At 62.8% G+C, this 16038-nt stretch overlaps 2 non-coding genes across 2 annotated transcripts; both read left to right on the plus strand.

The window, feature by feature from the left end:
- Positions 1-3650: 3650 nt before the first annotated feature.
- On the plus strand, positions 3651-3769 carry LOC131867736 (5S ribosomal RNA). Its single transcript, XR_009366268.1, has one exon. It is a non-coding gene; the product is annotated as a 5S ribosomal RNA (ribosomal RNA).
- Positions 3770-11524: 7755 nt separating this feature from the next.
- On the plus strand, positions 11525-11643 carry LOC131867747 (5S ribosomal RNA). The gene has a single exon (XR_009366279.1). It is a non-coding gene; the product is annotated as a 5S ribosomal RNA (ribosomal RNA).
- The last annotated feature ends 4395 nt before the right edge of the window (positions 11644-16038 follow it).

The following is a 16038-nucleotide window of genomic DNA, read 5'->3' on the forward strand; positions in this document are numbered from 1 at the left end:
ACCCCGGCGAAGGTGCACGCGAGGTGCGCACCCGGGGCAAACCGGGCTCCGACTTCGTGCACGCCCGGGGCAAACCGGGCTCCGACTTCGTGCACGCCATGGTGCCCACCGCGGCGAAGGTGCGCACCCGGGGCAAACCGGGCTCCGACTTCGTGCACGCCGCACCTTGGAGCACACTTCGGAGCGCTCCTTGGTGCGCACCATGGTGCCCACCAGGCCGCGCAACCCAGCCAAGGTGTGCGCACCAAGGTGCACGCGAGGTGCGCACCCGGGGCAAACCGGGGTCCGACTTCGTGCACGCCGCACCTTGGAGCACACATCGGGGCGCTCCCGGGTTCGCACCGGCGTTGCGCACCGTGGTGGGCACCTCGGAGCACACCAAGGTGGGCAGCGAGGTGCGCACCTTTGATGCGATGCCTTCACTAATTTCCATAAAAGGCAAAAAAAAAACGAGATTTTAAAATTTCCGTTTTGAAAGATAGTGAGAAAAAGGGAATGCTGGTGCCATCTTGAGCCCGCCCTGGTGCGCAGCCCAGCCAAGGTTTGCGCACCAAGGTGCCCACCCTGGCGAAGGTGCGCGCCCGGGCAATTAACCCAACTTCCAACTTCGCGCGCGCCAGGGTGGGAGCGCACCCAACAACCGGGCCTGGGAAGAGCCAATGCGAGAAACCCCACCAAACTCTCTGACAAAAAAAGAGGGGGCGCTCCAGTAACCCCGCTTCGGAGCGCACCCTGGGCAAACCCAGCCAAGGTGCCCACCCCGGCCAAGGTGCAGGCGAGGTGCGCACCCGGGGCAAACCGGGCTCCGACAACGTGCACGCCGCACCTTGGAGCACACTTCGTAGCGCTCCCGGGTGCGCACCTCAGAGCACACCAAGGTGGGCAGCGAGGTGCGCACCTTTGATGCGCTGCCTTCACTAATTTCCAGAAAAGGCAAAAAAAAAAGGAGATTTTAAAATTTCCGTTTTGAAAGATAGTGAAAAAAACGGAACGCGCGTGCCATCTTGAGCCCGCCCTGGTGCGCAGCCCAGGTAAGGTGCCACCCTGGCAAAGGTGCGCACCCGGGCAATTAACCCTACTTCCGACTTCGTGCGCGCCAGGGTGGCAACCGGGCCTCGGAAGAGCCAATGCGAGAAACCCCACCAAACGCTCCGACAAAAAAAGAGGCGGCGCTCCAATAACCCCGCTTCGGAGCGCAGCCGGGGCAAACCAAGCCAAGGTGCCCACCCCGACGAAGGTGCACGCGAGGTGCGCACCCGGGGCAAACCGGGCTCCGACAACGTGCACGCAGCACCTTGGAGCACACTTCGAAGCACTCCCGGGTGCCCACCGGCGTTGCGCACCGTGGTGGGCAGCGAGGTGCGCACCTTTGATGCGCTGCCTTCACTAATTTCCAGAAAAAGGCAAAAAAAAATGAGATTTTAAAATTTCCGTTTTGAAAGATAGTGAAAAAAAAGGAACGCGGGTGCCATCTTGAGCCCGCCCTGGTGCGCAGCCCAGGCAAGGCATGCGCACCAAGGTGCCCACCCGAGGTGCACACCCGGGGCAAACCGGGCTCCGACTTCGTGCAGGCCGCACCTTGGAGCACACTTCGGAGCGCTCCTTGGTGCGCACCATGGTGCCCACCAGGGCGCACCCGAGGCAAACCGGGCTCCGACTTCGTGCACGCCGCACCTTGGAGCACACATCGGAGCGCTCCCAGGTTCGCACCAGCGTTGCGCACCTTTGATGCGCTGCCTTCACTAATTTCCAGAAAAGGCAAAAAAAAACGATATTTTAAAATTTCCGTTCTGAAAGATAGTGAAAAAAACGGAACGCGGGTGCCATCTTGAGCCCTTCCTGATGCGCAGCCCAGGCAAGTTGTGCGCACCAAGGTGCCCACCCTGGCGGAGGTGCGCGCCCGGGGCAAACCGGGCTCCGACTTCGTGCACTGCATGGTGCCCACCAAGGCGCGCAACCCAGCCAAGGTGCCCACCGCAGCGAAGGTGCACGCGAGGTGCGCACCCGAGGTGCACACCCGGGGCAAACCGGGCTCCGACTTCGTGCACGCCGCACCTTGGAGCACACTTCAGAGCGCTCCTTGGTACGCACCAGGGCGCGCAACCCAGCCAAGGTGCTCACCCCGGCGAAGGTGCACGCGAGGTGCGCACCCGGGGCAAACCGGGCTCGGACTTCGTGCACGCCGCACCTTGGAGCACACATCGGAGCGCTCCCGGGTTCGCACCAGCATTGCGCACCTTTGATGCGCTGCCTTCACTAATTTCCAGAAAAGGCAAAAAAAAGAAAAAAATGAGATTTTAAAATTTCCGTTTTGAAAGATAGTGAAAAAAACGGAACGCGGGTGCCATCTTGAGCCCGCCCTGGTGTGCAGCCCAGGCAAGTTGTGCGCACCAAGGCACCCACCCTGGCCAAGGTGGGTCACGGGGTGGGTCCTAGGGTGGGTAACGGGGTGGGTACTAAGGTGCGTGCCAAGGTGGGTCATAGGGTGGGTGCCAAGGTGGGCACCAGGGTGGGTGTGCACCAACCCTAGCCAGGGTAGGTCACGGGGTGGTTGTCGGGGTGGGCGTCAAGGAGCCAAGGTGGGTGGCAAGTAGCCAAGTTGCGTGCCAAGGTGGGTGTCGGGGTGGGTGCCAAGGATCCAAGGTGGGTGCCAAGGAACCAAGGTGGGTGTCTGGGTGGGTGCCGAGGTGGGAGCCAGGGTGGGTCCCAAGGTGAGTGCAAAGGTGGGTGCCAGGGTCAAGGTGAGTGCCAATGTGGGTTCCAAGGTGCCAGGGTCAGGGTGAGTGCCAATGTGGGTTCAAAGGTGCTAAGTTGGGTGCGAGGTTGGGTGCGAGGGTGGGTGGGTGCCAAGGTGTGCTAGGTGGAAGCCCGGGTGGGTCGGCATCCCATGGGTGTCGAGTTGGGTGCCTGATGGGTGCTTCTTGTCAAGTTTTAGTCGTCGGGACTCATTTCGAGCCTTAGAGGTCGTTTCTTGTCCGGTTGCCCTGTCTTCGACCTGGGAACCCAATTTTGGTCCTCGGGTCCCATTTTTTTTTGTCTCGCATCCCACTTTTGGCCTGTGGCCTTTTCGGGGTCGATTCTCGTTTTGGGCATCAGAGCATGTTTCTTCTCCTAAAACCCAATATTTGTTTATTAAGTCTCGGAACACATTTTTGTTCTCGTGGACCCATCATGGGTCTTGGAACGCATTTGTGGTCCTTGGGTCCCATTTTGCATCCCGAAACTTGTGTTTTGGTGCTTGATCCCTATTTTGGGTGCCCACCTTGCACCAAGTGCGCACCCGGGGCAAACCGAGCGCCTTGGTGCACCGGGGCAAGATCGAGCGTGCACCCGAGGCGCCCCGAACATGCACCAAGGTGCACTCGGCCCACATGTGAGCGCAGGTCGTTGCGCCCGAGGTGGTGTGTGGGCACCGCGTTGCAGACGGGACACTGCACGCACACGACGCCCCCTACAGGTGCACGCACGTAGGCCGGGCCGGGTGCACACCCGACGCCCTAGCAAGGTGCGCGCACCCGGGCAGGGCTCACACTTGGCGAACGGGGCGCACTTCGCGAGGGAGGGTGTGCACCTCGACGGGGGTGGGTGGCCGGGGTGGATTCGCACGTGGGTCGCGGTTTGCTAAGTACACACTGCGACAAGCTCATAACGGGTGCGATCATACCAGCGTTAGTGCACCGGATCCCATCAGAACTCCGCAGTTAAGCGCGCTTGGGCCGGAGTAGTACTGGGATGGGTGACCTCCCGGGAAGTCCCGGTGTTGCACCCTTTTTTAGTTTTTCGCCGGGCATCGCAATGCTATTTGAATAAACCTTTTGCCCGTTTGCGTTCTCGTCGGGGCCGGGCCGGGCCGGGGTGCGCTGCCCGCACTACCGCGCGCGCGGGGGGCGACACCGAGCGCGCACCCGAGGCGCCCCGAGCACACAGGCCACGGTGCAACCCGGGCGTTGTGCGCGCACCCCGGTGCGCCCGAGGTGCTGCGCGCGCACCCAGGTGAAATCGGTGTGCACCTCGGCCAGTGCGCGCTCGGTCGAGTCGCGCACGTTGGCCAAGGTGCACGGTGATGTTTCTTACTCTAAGGTTCCGCACCAGACGCCCGGGACAGGTGAGCGAAGCTGGGCGGGGCCGGGTGCGCGGCCGGGGCAGGTGCACGCAGCTGGAGAGAGCTTTGGAGCACACTTCGGAGCGCACCAATGATGCGCTCCATTCAAAAGTTTCCTGAAAAGGCAAAAAAAGTTGAGATTATAGAATTTCCCACTTGAGAGATTGTAAAAAAAAAAAATTTAAAATGAAGGAAACGCGGGTGCCAAGGTGTGCGCAGCCCAGCCAAGGTGTGCGCACCAAGGCGCCCACCCTGGCGAAGGTGCACGCAAGGTGCGCACCCGAGGCAAACCGGACAATTAACCCAACTTTCGACTTCGCGCGCACCTTGGAGCGCACTTCGGAGCGCTCCTTGGTGCGCACCAATCTTGGGCACCTCGGAGTGCACCATGGCGCCCACCAAGGTGCGCACCCGGGGCAAACCGAGCTCCGACTTCGTGCGCACCTTGGAGCGCACGAAAGGTGCGCACCATGGCGCCCACCAAGGTGCGCAGCCCAGCCAAGGCGTGCGCATCAAGGTGCGCACCCTGGCGAAGGTGCGCACCCGGGGCAAACCGAGCTCCGACTTCGTGCGCACCTTGGAGCGCACAAAAGGTGCGCAACCCAGCCAAGGTGTGCGCACCCCGGTCAAACCGAGCTCCGAATCGTGCGCACCAGAGGTGCACGCCATCGTGCGCACCTTGGAGCACACTTCGGAGCCCTCCTTGGTGCGCGCCGATGTTGCGCACCTCGGAGCGCACCCGGGGAAAACAATGCAATTAACCCGACTTTCGACTTCGTGGGCACCTCGGAGCGCTCTCGGGTTCGCACCTCGGAGCACACCGAGGTGCGCACCTTTGATGCGCTGCCTTCACCAATTTCCAGAAAAGGCAAGAAAACATTGAGAAGGTGTGCGCACCGAGGTGCCCACCCTGGCGAAGGTGCACGCGAGGTGCGCACCCGGGGCAAACCGGGCTCCGACTTCGTGCACGCCGCACCTTGGAGCACACTTCGGAGCGCTCCTTGGTGCGCACCAGGGCGCGCAACCCAGCCGAGGTGCCCACCCCGGCGAAGGTGCACGCGAGGTGCGCACCCGGGGCAAACCGGGCTCCGACTTCGTGCACGCCATGGTGCCCACCGCGGCGAAGGTGCACGCGAGGTGCGCACCCGGGGCAAACCGGGCTCCGACTTCGTGCACGCCGCACCTTGGAGCACACTTCGGAGCGCTCCTTGGTGCGCACCATGGTGCCCACCAGGGCGCGCAACCCCGCCGAAGGTGCACGCGAGGTGCGCACCCGGGGCAAACCGGGCTCCGACTTCGTGCACGCCGCACCTTGGAGCACACTTCGGAGCGCTCCTTGGTGCGCACCATGGTGCCCACCAGGGCGCGCAACCCCGCCGAAGGTGCACGCGAGGTGCGCACCCGGGGCAAACCGGGCTCCGACTTCGTGCACGCCGCACCTTGGAGCACACTTCGGAGCGCTCCTTGGTGCGCACCAGGGCGCGCAACCCAGCCGAGGTGCCCACCCCGGCGAAGGTGCACGCGAGGTGCGTACCCGGGGCAAACCGGGCTCCGACTTCGTGCACGCCGCACCTTGGAGCACACTTCGGAGCGCTCCTTGGTGCGCACCATGGTGCCCACCAGGCCGCGCAACCCAGCCAAGGTGTGCGCACCAAGGTGCACGCGAGGTGCGCACCCGGGGCAAACCGGGGTCCGACTTCGTGCACGCCGCACCTTGGAGCACACATCGGGGCGCTCCCGGGTTCGCACCGGCGTTGCGCACCGTGGTGGGCACCTCGGAGCACACCAAGGTGGGCAGCGAGGTGCGCACCTTTGATGCGATGCCTTCACTAATTTCCATAAAAGGCAAAAAAAAAACGAGATTTTAAAATTTCCGTTTTGAAAGATAGTGAGAAAAAGGGAATGCTGGTGCCATCTTGAGCCCGCCCTGGTGCGCAGCCCAGCCAAGGTGTGCGCACCAAGGTGCCCACCCTGGCGAAGGTGCGCGCCCGGGCAATTAACCCAACTTCCAACTTCGCGCGCGCCAGGGTGGGAGCGCACCCAACAACCGGGCCTGGGAAGAGCCAATGCGAGAAACCCCACCAAACGCTCTGACAAAAAAAGAGGGGGCGCTCCAGTAACCCCGCTTCGGAGCGCACCCTGGGCAAACCCAGCCAAGGTGCCCACCCCGGCCAAGGTGCAGGCGAGGTGCGCACCCGGGGCAAACCGGGCTCCGACAACGTGCACGCCGCACCTTGGAGCACACTTCGTAGCGCTCCCGGGTGCGCACCTCAGAGCACACCAAGGTGGGCAGCGAGGTGCGCACCTTTGATGCGCTGCCTTCACTAATTTCCAGAAAAGGCAAAAAAAAAAGGAGATTTTAAAATTTCCGTTTTGAAAGATAGTGAAAAAAACGGAACGCGCGTGCCATCTTGAGCCCGCCCTGGTGCGCAGCCCAGGTAAGGTGCCCACCCTGGCAAAGGTGCGCACCCGGGCAATTAACCCTACTTCCGACTTCGTGCGCGCCAGGGTGGCAACCGGGCCTCGGAAGAGCCAATGCGAGAAACCCCACCAAACGCTCCGACAAAAAAAGAGGCGGCGCTCCAATAACCCCGCTTCGGAGCGCAGCCGGGGCAAACCCAGCCAAGGTGCCCACCCCGACGAAGGTGCACGCGAGGTGCGCACCCGGGGCAAACCGGGCTCCGACAACGTGCACGCAGCACCTTGGAGCACACTTCGAAGCACTCCCGGGTGCCCACCGGCGTTGCGCACCGTGGTGGGCAGCGAGGTGCGCACCTTTGATGCGCTGCCTTCACTAATTTCCAGAAAAAGGCAAAAAAAAATGAGATTTTAAAATTTCCGTTTTGAAAGATAGTGAAAAAAAAGGAACGCGGGTGCCATCTTGAGCCCGCCCTGGTGCGCAGCCCAGGCAAGGCATGCGCACCAAGGTGCCCACCCGAGGTGCACACCCGGGGCAAACCGGGCTCCGACTTCGTGCAGGCCGCACCTTGGAGCACACTTCGGAGCGCTCCTTGGTGCGCACCATGGTGCCCACCAGGGCGCGCAACCCAGCCAAGGTCTGCACACCAAGGTGCCCACCCCGGCGAAGGTGCACGCGAGGTGCGCACCCGGGGCAAACCGGGCTCCGACTTCGTGCACGCCATGGTGCCCACCGCGGCGAAGGTGCACGCGAGGTGCGCACCCGGGGCAAACCGGGCTCCGACTTCGTGCACGCCGCACCTTGGAGCACACTTCGGAGCGCTCCTTGGTGCGCACCATGGTGCCCACCAGGGCGCGCAACCCAGCCAAGGTGTGCGCACCAAGGTGCACGCGAGGTGCGCACCCGGGGCAAACCGGGGTCCGACTTCGTGCACGCCGCACCTTGGAGCACACATCGGAGCGCTCCCAGGTTCGCACCAGCGTTGCGCACCTTTGATGCGCTGCCTTCACTAATTTCCAGAAAAGGCAAAAAAAAACGAGATTTTAAAATTTTCGTTCTGAAAGATAGTGAAAAAAACGGAACGCGGGTGCCATCTTGAGCCCTTCCTGGTGCGCAGCCCAGGCAAGTTGTGCGCACCAAGGTGCCCACCCTGGCGGAGGTGCGCGCCCGGGGCAATCCGGGCTCCGACTTCGTGCACTGCATGGTGCCCACCAAGGCGCGCAACCCAGCCAAGGTGCCCACCGCAGCGAAGGTGCACGCGAGGTGCGCACCCGAGGTGCACACCCGGGGCAAACCGGGCTCCGACTTCGTGCACGCCGCACCTTGGAGCACACTTCAGAGCGCTCCTTGGTGCGCACCAGGGCGCGCAACCCAGCCGAGGTGCCCACCCCGGCGAAGGTGCACGCGAGGTGCGCACCCGGGGCAAACCGGGCTCCGACTTCGTGCACGCCATGGTGCCCACCGCGGCGAAGGTGCGCACCCGGGGCAAACCGGGCTCCGACTTCGTGCACGCCGCACCTTGGAGCACACTTCGGAGCGCTCCTTGGTGCGCACCATGGTGCCCACCAGGCCGCGCAACCCAGCCAAGGTGTGCGCACCAAGGTGCACGCGAGGTGCGCACCCGGGGCAAACCGGGGTCCGACTTCGTGCACGCCGCACCTTGGAGCACACATCGGGGCGCTCCCGGGTTCGCACCGGCGTTGCGCACCGTGGTGGGCACCTCGGAGCACACCAAGGTGGGCAGCGAGGTGCGCACCTTTGATGCGATGCCTTCACTAATTTCCATAAAAGGCAAAAAAAAAACGAGATTTTAAAATTTCCGTTTTGAAAGATAGTGAGAAAAAGGGAATGCTGGTGCCATCTTGAGCCCGCCCTGGTGCGCAGCCCAGCCAAGGTTTGCGCACCAAGGTGCCCACCCTGGCGAAGGTGCGCGCCCGGGCAATTAACCCAACTTCCAACTTCGCGCGCGCCAGGGTGGGAGCGCACCCAACAACCGGGCCTGGGAAGAGCCAATGCGAGAAACCCCACCAAACTCTCTGACAAAAAAAGAGGGGGCGCTCCAGTAACCCCGCTTCGGAGCGCACCCTGGGCAAACCCAGCCAAGGTGCCCACCCCGGCCAAGGTGCAGGCGAGGTGCGCACCCGGGGCAAACCGGGCTCCGACAACGTGCACGCCGCACCTTGGAGCACACTTCGTAGCGCTCCCGGGTGCGCACCTCAGAGCACACCAAGGTGGGCAGCGAGGTGCGCACCTTTGATGCGCTGCCTTCACTAATTTCCAGAAAAGGCAAAAAAAAAAGGAGATTTTAAAATTTCCGTTTTGAAAGATAGTGAAAAAAACGGAACGCGCGTGCCATCTTGAGCCCGCCCTGGTGCGCAGCCCAGGTAAGGTGCCACCCTGGCAAAGGTGCGCACCCGGGCAATTAACCCTACTTCCGACTTCGTGCGCGCCAGGGTGGCAACCGGGCCTCGGAAGAGCCAATGCGAGAAACCCCACCAAACGCTCCGACAAAAAAAGAGGCGGCGCTCCAATAACCCCGCTTCGGAGCGCAGCCGGGGCAAACCAAGCCAAGGTGCCCACCCCGACGAAGGTGCACGCGAGGTGCGCACCCGGGGCAAACCGGGCTCCGACAACGTGCACGCAGCACCTTGGAGCACACTTCGAAGCACTCCCGGGTGCCCACCGGCGTTGCGCACCGTGGTGGGCAGCGAGGTGCGCACCTTTGATGCGCTGCCTTCACTAATTTCCAGAAAAAGGCAAAAAAAAATGAGATTTTAAAATTTCCGTTTTGAAAGATAGTGAAAAAAAAGGAACGCGGGTGCCATCTTGAGCCCGCCCTGGTGCGCAGCCCAGGCAAGGCATGCGCACCAAGGTGCCCACCCGAGGTGCACACCCGGGGCAAACCGGGCTCCGACTTCGTGCAGGCCGCACCTTGGAGCACACTTCGGAGCGCTCCTTGGTGCGCACCATGGTGCCCACCAGGGCGCACCCGAGGCAAACCGGGCTCCGACTTCGTGCACGCCGCACCTTGGAGCACACATCGGAGCGCTCCCAGGTTCGCACCAGCGTTGCGCACCTTTGATGCGCTGCCTTCACTAATTTCCAGAAAAGGCAAAAAAAAACGATATTTTAAAATTTCCGTTCTGAAAGATAGTGAAAAAAACGGAACGCGGGTGCCATCTTGAGCCCTTCCTGATGCGCAGCCCAGGCAAGTTGTGCGCACCAAGGTGCCCACCCTGGCGGAGGTGCGCGCCCGGGGCAAACCGGGCTCCGACTTCGTGCACTGCATGGTGCCCACCAAGGCGCGCAACCCAGCCAAGGTGCCCACCGCAGCGAAGGTGCACGCGAGGTGCGCACCCGAGGTGCACACCCGGGGCAAACCGGGCTCCGACTTCGTGCACGCCGCACCTTGGAGCACACTTCAGAGCGCTCCTTGGTACGCACCAGGGCGCGCAACCCAGCCAAGGTGCTCACCCCGGCGAAGGTGCACGCGAGGTGCGCACCCGGGGCAAACCGGGCTCGGACTTCGTGCACGCCGCACCTTGGAGCACACATCGGAGCGCTCCCGGGTTCGCACCAGCATTGCGCACCTTTGATGCGCTGCCTTCACTAATTTCCAGAAAAGGCAAAAAAAAGAAAAAAATGAGATTTTAAAATTTCCGTTTTGAAAGATAGTGAAAAAAACGGAACGCGGGTGCCATCTTGAGCCCGCCCTGGTGTGCAGCCCAGGCAAGTTGTGCGCACCAAGGCACCCACCCTGGCCAAGGTGGGTCACGGGGTGGGTCCTAGGGTGGGTAACGGGGTGGGTACTAAGGTGCGTGCCAAGGTGGGTCATAGGGTGGGTGCCAAGGTGGGCACCAGGGTGGGTGTGCACCAACCCTAGCCAGGGTAGGTCACGGGGTGGTTGTCGGGGTGGGCGTCAAGGAGCCAAGGTGGGTGGCAAGTAGCCAAGTTGCGTGCCAAGGTGGGTGTCGGGGTGGGTGCCAAGGATCCAAGGTGGGTGCCAAGGAACCAAGGTGGGTGTCTGGGTGGGTGCCGAGGTGGGAGCCAGGGTGGGTCCCAAGGTGAGTGCAAAGGTGGGTGCCAGGGTCAAGGTGAGTGCCAATGTGGGTTCCAAGGTGCCAGGGTCAGGGTGAGTGCCAATGTGGGTTCAAAGGTGCTAAGTTGGGTGCGAGGTTGGGTGCGAGGGTGGGTGGGTGCCAAGGTGTGCTAGGTGGAAGCCCGGGTGGGTCGGCATCCCATGGGTGTCGAGTTGGGTGCCTGATGGGTGCTTCTTGTCAAGTTTTAGTCGTCGGGACTCATTTCGAGCCTTAGAGGTCGTTTCTTGTCCGGTTGCCCTGTCTTCGACCTGGGAACCCAATTTTGGTCCTCGGGTCCCATTTTTTTTTGTCTCGCATCCCACTTTTGGCCTGTGGCCTTTTCGGGGTCGATTCTCGTTTTGGGCATCAGAGCATGTTTCTTCTCCTAAAACCCAATATTTGTTTATTAAGTCTCGGAACACATTTTTGTTCTCGTGGACCCATCATGGGTCTTGGAACGCATTTGTGGTCCTTGGGTCCCATTTTGCATCCCGAAACTTGTGTTTTGGTGCTTGATCCCTATTTTGGGTGCCCACCTTGCACCAAGTGCGCACCCGGGGCAAACCGAGCGCCTTGGTGCACCGGGGCAAGATCGAGCGTGCACCCGAGGCGCCCCGAACATGCACCAAGGTGCACTCGGCCCACATGTGAGCGCAGGTCGTTGCGCCCGAGGTGGTGTGTGGGCACCGCGTTGCAGACGGGACACTGCACGCACACGACGCCCCCTACAGGTGCACGCACGTAGGCCGGGCCGGGTGCACACCCGACGCCCTAGCAAGGTGCGCGCACCCGGGCAGGGCTCACACTTGGCGAACGGGGCGCACTTCGCGAGGGAGGGTGTGCACCTCGACGGGGGTGGGTGGCCGGGGTGGATTCGCACGTGGGTCGCGGTTTGCTAAGTACACACTGCGACAAGCTCATAACGGGTGCGATCATACCAGCGTTAGTGCACCGGATCCCATCAGAACTCCGCAGTTAAGCGCGCTTGGGCCGGAGTAGTACTGGGATGGGTGACCTCCCGGGAAGTCCCGGTGTTGCACCCTTTTTTAGTTTTTCGCCGGGCATCGCAATGCTATTTGAATAAACCTTTTGCCCGTTTGCGTTCTCGTCGGGGCCGGGCCGGGCCGGGGTGCGCTGCCCGCACTACCGCGCGCGCGGGGGCGACACCGAGCGCGCACCCGAGGCGCCCCGAGCACACAGGCCACGGTGCAACCCGGGCGTTGTGCGCGCACCCCGGTGCGCCCGAGGTGCTGCGCGCGCACCCAGGTGAAATCGGTGTGCACCTCGGCCAGTGCGCGCTCGGTCGAGTCGCGCACGTTGGCCAAGGTGCACGGTGATGTTTCTTACTCTAAGGTTCCGCACCAGACGCCCGGGACAGGTGAGCGAAGCTGGGCGGGGCCGGGTGCGCGGCCGGGGCAGGTGCACGCAGCTGGAGAGAGCTTTGGAGCACACTTCGGAGCGCACCAATGATGCGCTCCATTCAAAAGTTTCCTGAAAAGGCAAAAAAAGTTGAGATTATAGAATTTCCCACTTGAGAGATTGTAAAAAAAAAAAATTTAAAATGAAGGAAACGCGGGTGCCAAGGTGTGCGCAGCCCAGCCAAGGTGTGCGCACCAAGGCGCCCACCCTGGCGAAGGTGCACGCAAGGTGCGCACCCGAGGCAAACCGGACAATTAACCCAACTTTCGACTTCGCGCGCACCTTGGAGCGCACTTCGGAGCGCTCCTTGGTGCGCACCAATCTTGGGCACCTCGGAGTGCACCATGGCGCCCACCAAGGTGCGCACCCGGGGCAAACCGAGCTCCGACTTCGTGCGCACCTTGGAGCGCACGAAAGGTGCGCACCATGGCGCCCACCAAGGTGCGCAGCCCAGCCAAGGCGTGCGCATCAAGGTGCGCACCCTGGCGAAGGTGCGCACCCGGGGCAAACCGAGCTCCGACTTCGTGCGCACCTTGGAGCGCACAAAAGGTGCGCAACCCAGCCAAGGTGTGCGCACCCCGGTCAAACCGAGCTCCGAATCGTGCGCACCAGAGGTGCACGCCATCGTGCGCACCTTGGAGCACACTTCGGAGCCCTCCTTGGTGCGCGCCGATGTTGCGCACCTCGGAGCGCACCCGGGGAAAACAATGCAATTAACCCGACTTTCGACTTCGTGGGCACCTCGGAGCGCTCTCGGGTTCGCACCTCGGAGCACACCGAGGTGCGCACCTTTGATGCGCTGCCTTCACCAATTTCCAGAAAAGGCAAGAAAACATTGAGAAGGTGTGCGCACCGAGGTGCCCACCCTGGCGAAGGTGCACGCGAGGTGCGCACCCGGGGCAAACCGGGCTCCGACTTCGTGCACGCCGCACCTTGGAGCACACTTCGGAGCGCTCCTTGGTGCGCACCAGGGCGCGCAACCCAGCCGAGGTGCCCACCCCGGCGAAGGTGCACGCGAGGTGCGCACCCGGGGCAAACCGGGCTCCGACTTCGTGCACGCCATGGTGCCCACCGCGGCGAAGGTGCACGCGAGGTGCGCACCCGGGGCAAACCGGGCTCCGACTTCGTGCACGCCGCACCTTGGAGCACACTTCGGAGCGCTCCTTGGTGCGCACCATGGTGCCCACCAGGGCGCGCAACCCCGCCGAAGGTGCACGCGAGGTGCGCACCCGGGGCAAACCGGGCTCCGACTTCGTGCACGCCGCACCTTGGAGCACACTTCGGAGCGCTCCTTGGTGCGCACCATGGTGCCCACCAGGGCGCGCAACCCCGCCGAAGGTGCACGCGAGGTGCGCACCCGGGGCAAACCGGGCTCCGACTTCGTGCACGCCGCACCTTGGAGCACACTTCGGAGCGCTCCTTGGTGCGCACCAGGGCGCGCAACCCAGCCGAGGTGCCCACCCCGGCGAAGGTGCACGCGAGGTGCGTACCCGGGGCAAACCGGGCTCCGACTTCGTGCACGCCGCACCTTGGAGCACACTTCGGAGCGCTCCTTGGTGCGCACCATGGTGCCCACCAGGCCGCGCAACCCAGCCAAGGTGTGCGCACCAAGGTGCACGCGAGGTGCGCACCCGGGGCAAACCGGGGTCCGACTTCGTGCACGCCGCACCTTGGAGCACACATCGGGGCGCTCCCGGGTTCGCACCGGCGTTGCGCACCGTGGTGGGCACCTCGGAGCACACCAAGGTGGGCAGCGAGGTGCGCACCTTTGATGCGATGCCTTCACTAATTTCCATAAAAGGCAAAAAAAAAACGAGATTTTAAAATTTCCGTTTTGAAAGATAGTGAGAAAAAGGGAATGCTGGTGCCATCTTGAGCCCGCCCTGGTGCGCAGCCCAGCCAAGGTGTGCGCACCAAGGTGCCCACCCTGGCGAAGGTGCGCGCCCGGGCAATTAACCCAACTTCCAACTTCGCGCGCGCCAGGGTGGGAGCGCACCCAACAACCGGGCCTGGGAAGAGCCAATGCGAGAAACCCCACCAAACGCTCTGACAAAAAAAGAGGGGGCGCTCCAGTAACCCCGCTTCGGAGCGCACCCTGGGCAAACCCAGCCAAGGTGCCCACCCCGGCCAAGGTGCAGGCGAGGTGCGCACCCGGGGCAAACCGGGCTCCGACAACGTGCACGCCGCACCTTGGAGCACACTTCGTAGCGCTCCCGGGTGCGCACCTCAGAGCACACCAAGGTGGGCAGCGAGGTGCGCACCTTTGATGCGCTGCCTTCACTAATTTCCAGAAAAGGCAAAAAAAAAAGGAGATTTTAAAATTTCCGTTTTGAAAGATAGTGAAAAAAACGGAACGCGCGTGCCATCTTGAGCCCGCCCTGGTGCGCAGCCCAGGTAAGGTGCCCACCCTGGCAAAGGTGCGCACCCGGGCAATTAACCCTACTTCCGACTTCGTGCGCGCCAGGGTGGCAACCGGGCCTCGGAAGAGCCAATGCGAGAAACCCCACCAAACGCTCCGACAAAAAAAGAGGCGGCGCTCCAATAACCCCGCTTCGGAGCGCAGCCGGGGCAAACCCAGCCAAGGTGCCCACCCCGACGAAGGTGCACGCGAGGTGCGCACCCGGGGCAAACCGGGCTCCGACAACGTGCACGCAGCACCTTGGAGCACACTTCGAAGCACTCCCGGGTGCCCACCGGCGTTGCGCACCGTGGTGGGCAGCGAGGTGCGCACCTTTGATGCGCTGCCTTCACTAATTTCCAGAAAAAGGCAAAAAAAAATGAGATTTTAAAATTTCCGTTTTGAAAGATAGTGAAAAAAAAGGAACGCGGGTGCCATCTTGAGCCCGCCCTGGTGCGCAGCCCAGGCAAGGCATGCGCACCAAGGTGCCCACCCGAGGTGCACACCCGGGGCAAACCGGGCTCCGACTTCGTGCAGGCCGCACCTTGGAGCACACTTCGGAGCGCTCCTTGGTGCGCACCATGGTGCCCACCAGGGCGCGCAACCCAGCCAAGGTCTGCACACCAAGGTGCCCACCCCGGCGAAGGTGCACGCGAGGTGCGCACCCGGGGCAAACCGGGCTCCGACTTCGTGCACGCCATGGTGCCCACCGCGGCGAAGGTGCACGCGAGGTGCGCACCCGGGGCAAACCGGGCTCCGACTTCGTGCACGCCGCACCTTGGAGCACACTTCGGAGCGCTCCTTGGTGCGCACCATGGTGCCCACCAGGGCGCGCAACCCAGCCAAGGTGTGCGCACCAAGGTGCACGCGAGGTGCGCACCCGGGGCAAACCGGGGTCCGACTTCGTGCACGCCGCACCTTGGAGCACACATCGGAGCGCTCCCAGGTTCGCACCAGCGTTGCGCACCTTTGATGCGCTGCCTTCACTAATTTCCAGAAAAGGCAAAAAAAAACGAGATTTTAAAATTTCCGTTCTGAAAGATAGTGAAAAAAACGGAACGCGGGTGCCATCTTGAGCCCTTCCTGGTGCGCAGCCCAGGCAAGTTGTGCGCACCAAGGTGCCCACCCTGGCGGAGGTGCGCGCCCGGGGCAATCCGGGCTCCGACTTCGTGCACTGCATGGTGCCCACCAAGGCGCGCAACCCAGCCAAGGTGCCCACCGCAGCGAAGGTGCACGCGAGGTGCGCACCCGAGGTGCACACCCGGGGCAAACCGGGCTCCGACTTCGTGCACGCCGCACCTTGGAGCACACTTCAGAGCGCTCCTTGGTGCGCACCAGGGCGCGCAACCCAACCAAGGTCTGCACACCAAGGTGCTCACCCCGGCGAAGGTGCACGCGAGGTGCGCACCCGGGGCAAACCGGGCTCGGACTTCGTGCACGCCGCACCTTGGAGCACACATCGGAGCGCTCCCGGGTTCGCACCAGCATTGCGCACCTTTGATGCGCTCCAATAACCCCACTTCGGAGCGCACCAGAAACCCCACTGGACGCTTGGGCAAAAATGTAATGCGCACCCGAAGCCCCTACCCAGAAATCCCCAGTTCGGACATGGGGAGCTGCA

This window comes from Cryptomeria japonica, unplaced genomic scaffold (assembly GCF_030272615.1).
Source record: "Cryptomeria japonica unplaced genomic scaffold, Sugi_1.0 HiC_scaffold_183, whole genome shotgun sequence".
Classification (NCBI taxonomy): domain Eukaryota; kingdom Viridiplantae; phylum Streptophyta; class Pinopsida; order Cupressales; family Cupressaceae; genus Cryptomeria; species Cryptomeria japonica.